The 4,506-nt window shown below is 41.3% G+C and overlaps 1 pseudogene; it reads right to left on the bottom strand.

Annotated features, from left to right (window-relative positions):
* Positions 1-2,400: 2,400 nt before the first annotated feature.
* LOC101572221 lies at positions 2,401-3,958 on the bottom strand (annotated as a pseudogene).
* Between the last annotated feature and the right edge of the window lie 548 nt (positions 3,959-4,506).

Raw genomic sequence — 4,506 nt, forward strand, 5'->3', positions numbered from 1 at the left:
TACTTTGGATTAATCTGTTGCTAGTGCCTCCCGGAAAATAGTGGGAGAGTTCTTAAACCCTTGTGGCAACAGAGTCCAAGTGAGCTGGCCCTTTTTGGCCTATGAGAGCAACCTACAAACAGAAGAAAAAGTCTTTTAAATCTCAATATGTAAATCAGGTGACATTTGGAGGTAACAAAAAGGGTGTTTGGGCTGCGAGCCACAGAATATGAGGTGATGGCTGCATTGTTGATGGCATGAAGATCTTACACTGGCTAGTTGTTTCCACTGGGCTTCTCTTATTGGGAGGAAAGAAGTGTTCCAAGGTAAATGATGGCCTATCAGGATCCTGAACTATTTTAGGTGGTTGATGTGTGACTGGATTCCCATTTGTTTCCTGGGACATCTGACAGGAAAAGAGATCATCTGCTTCAGTCCCAACCACAAGGATCTAGATCCTTGAGCTCATAAATAGTATCCCTATATGATGTCTTGTCTGGAAAAGACTCTGACAGTTTTTGAATGAAACCCAGATAAAGAAAAGCCTTCAATGACAGAAAAAAGCCCCCTTTACAGTCCCAACTTTGAGAATTCCAAATGCAACTGGAATTCAACTTGCTGTTGATAAATGATGACATGTGGCTATAAAGATGCTTATTCAGACTATCAGCACCTGGGAGAGCCCAGAAACCTACCTGTGCAAACACTTGAATCTAGCTGCTGATGGCTGCCTCCCACTCCACACACTGATAGACATTGTCCTCCTGATCAAGGAAACTCAAAGAGCTCAGCAGAATAAATCACCTGCTTAGGCAGACTCAGGGGCTAGGGATTCAATCCCCAGGCCTTCCATGCTGCCCCTGACCGTGGGGAGCACTGAGACAGTGATTGAGCCTGGAAATGGTGGTGTGTATCTATAATCCCAGCACTTGGGAGGCTGTAAACAGAAGAATCACTACAAGTCCGATCTACCTAGTGAGATACTGTAGACCCTGTAGACCTTGTAATAAAAAAAGAAAACTGACAAGCTCACCTTAGGCTGAGGCCTAACAGTCCAGGTGCCACATGCTGTATTGGACCTCCTAAACAACTCTGGACATTGCTGACTGTCCAACAACAGCCAGGTCATCCAGTACCTATAATTCTAATGCAAAACTCCTCACCTTACTCGTGTGTGTGTGTGTGTGTGTGTGTGTGTGTGTGGTACCAAGGATTGAACTCAGGATCCTGCACTTGTCAGGCAGGAGCTTATTCTACTGAGCTATCTCCCCAGCCCCAAACCTTTATTTTCATTTGTTTTTTGGGGGGAGTGGGTAACCATGGATTGAACTCAGGACCTCATGCTTTCCAGACAGACACTTATGCCACTGAGATATCTCCCTGGCCCATTACCTGACTCTTGTGGCAGTAAAACCACTCAATCATGACATATGCCTGCACACCAAGGTGAGCCCACTAGACTATGACTGCCTGGCACTAAGTGACAAACTATTCTTGATTTGGCCAGACTTAAAGATAGAATCCCTGACAGATGCTATAATGGTCGATACATGATTGCAAACCTGAGAAGGTTAACTAAGTGATTCAGCAGGGTATTGGGGTCCTTAGTTTGTAAATATCCTGAGCTTGTAGAAGAGGAGAGCTTGGAGATGGTGTAAGCAGATAGCCAGCATACAATATAAGAGAGGAAAAGAGGCTTGCACCCCCACCCTTTTGCTCTTGTTGCTTTTTCTGTCTTCTGCTGCCTTGAGCTGTTGCCCCTGTGTCATGCTACCCTGCCTTGGAGCCAACCAAGCTTGGAGAGAAGCCTCCACACACTGAGCTAAATAAATTTTTCTTTTTCTTTTTTTCTTTTTTTTTTTTTTTACTTTTGGACTTTCTTTACTCCTCCCATCTTAAATTCACACATATAAAAACTGATGTCTCTTTACACTCTGAATTTCAAATCTTCAATAGACAAATAATTATGGTTATATGCAAAGGACATATTTCATATTTACTTTACATAGAAAGCATAGAGATTAATAATTACTATGATGCTTAAGAAAATGTTGTGGCAAAAATGTTATGTTCTTTTGTCCTTTTAAAATATATACAGCTTTTTAGATGTACATTTTTTGAAGGTTTTTTTTTTTTTTAGATCTGGGGATTGAACTCAGGCCCTTGCACTTGCCAGGGAAGCACTTATTTTACTGAGCCATCTCCCCGGCCCTTGAAGGTTATTTTTGAAGAAATATGAGGTGACTAATTTATTTCAGATTTAGTGAAGAGTAAATTTTCCATAATCTCCTCAAAAGTCCAAGCCAGAAAAGTGATATTTTCTTTATTTTTTTTCTCCAAGTGGTCAGATTCATTCTCAAGGAAGGCCTAAAGCAGTAAGAGGATGCATTTCACAAACCTCTAACACAAGTCTGTGAACTGTCAACAAAAGACACTACCTCTGATGTGGATAGTTTCATTCAACTTAGGTTCTACCAACTTTATATCTTTTAGGTCATCTTTTATAGTGCTAATTGGGTGGCTAAGGCCTTCCTGTTCTTGTTTTAAATGCTGCTTGATTTCTCATAACAGATCTGCAGCTATGTAGTATCTTTCTTCAGATCTGACTGCTCCAAAATGGTTCTGTACCCTGATTTGGGACATCAGTTCATTTAGTCTGCCCTTGAACTGAGTAGGTGCATTTAGTTCCTACTAAATTGTATCTAGTTGATCCCTCAGCTGCTCTTCATCAGCTTGGATGGCAGAACCACTCTTTCTTTGAATTTCCTGTTTAATTAGGACCTGTAAGTTTCTATGGGAAAGCTCTGTGAGTTTCCTCTTGTATTGTGCAATTTTGGCCATACTTACAGTCTGATTCTTTTGTAGTTCACTAATATCTTCAGATATGATGTCTAATCTGGTCTGATACTGTTTAGTCATCTGATCTTGAACCTTCAGTCTTCGGAGAAGTTTTTTTAAAACCTATCATGGGCTCAAGAATGATCTTTTCAGAATAGGGTTATCCATCTTGGCTTGTTCCAAACAATAGGATCAACACCCGCAAGAAGATTCTGTAAAAGCCTCTTGATCTGTGCGGGAGAACGTTCTGCTCTAGTCATAGAAAGGTTACACCAAGTTGCTGCAGTGTGTTTTTATATTGGCTTGTTCAAAATGGGCATACAGTGTGGTAGCTGGAACTCTTCGTGAAGTACCATTCAGAGAACGCTCAACAACATAAATGACAACTTCTGTCTGATCATCGGGCAATGTTTTAATACCCTCTACATTTACAGCAAGGGTCTGGTTTCCTCCCAAAACTTTATGTAATGATTCTACCAACTGCTGTTGCTGACTTTGAATATGTTTCTTTTTTGTTGAAAACTAAAACCACTAGTCCATCTTCATCTTTATTATTGGGCATACAACTATAACCTATAGCCTTAAACTGGCAAAAAGTGTTTTCTTGTGTGAATTCCACTGGTGGAATATCATTTTTGAAATATCCTTTTCCTGTTCCCCAGAAAACCTGCAGTTGATTCTTCCATTTTGCTAAAATAGTATCTCTCTCATCTCCTAATAATGTTGGAGCAGAAAAAGCACTTGTAGTATTTATCAGCTGGATAGACTGGGTAGGAACTTGTGTAGGCTGACTGAAGAGACCACCCAATGTAGATTGTTGCTGTTGCTGTTTATTAAATCTTTCAAACCCCAGTCCAGTTTCCAAACCAGTACTTAAACTAGTACTACTTCTCATTGTTGTGCCCAAGTGGTACAAAATCCAAAATCTTTGTTCTGAGTACCACTGAAGAGTCCAGTAGTGCCTGTGTTAGTTGGGGCAGAAAAGCTGAATGCAGAACCTGTAGTTTTAGATGTTGTTCCAAATCCTCCAAACCCACCCACAGGTGCTGTGGTAGCTAGCTGTAGCAGTGCCTGACGTACCTGAAGGTGTCCCAGAGTTGAAAGTTATGTCGTGGGAGCTGGGGATCTTCCAACTTTTCATTCCTTCATTCTGGGGGTCAATTTTTTTGTCTTAACAATAAGAGAAAAGTAACTAAGACAGATGCTGAGTACACCCTGTTTACAGATGGAAGTGTCTCTGCTAGGAATAGTCCTACACCAGATATGCTCTGCTCACCTTAGACAAAGTTACTTGGGCTGAAGCTCTCCCGTAAGGGTGATCTGCCCAACGAACTGAACCATGGCCCTCAACTGATATGAAAATTCTTCTGCTTTCTGCTACTGTCTGAAAATCCACCCAAGTGACAAAGCAACTGTTGAAAGAGTATCCTGGGACAAAGGAACAAAGATAGAAGTCCTAGTGGACATTCCTCTTAAAACTGTTGGGGGCTGGGAGACAGCTCAGAAGCTTAAGTGCCTGCCTGGCAAGCACAGGGTCCTGAGTTGGATCCCTGATTAACCTCCCCCCTGCAAAAAAGAAAAAGAAAAGAAAACCTGTGTTAGTAATAATAATAATTTTAAAAATTCACAAAAACAAGAACAAGCCACTGAGGGACCCAGTCCCTGGTGGACACTCCTGGATGGAAAAAC

Source organism: Octodon degus, unplaced genomic scaffold (assembly GCF_000260255.1).
Source record: "Octodon degus isolate 3935 unplaced genomic scaffold, OctDeg1.0 scaffold00183, whole genome shotgun sequence".
Classification (NCBI taxonomy): domain Eukaryota; kingdom Metazoa; phylum Chordata; class Mammalia; order Rodentia; family Octodontidae; genus Octodon; species Octodon degus.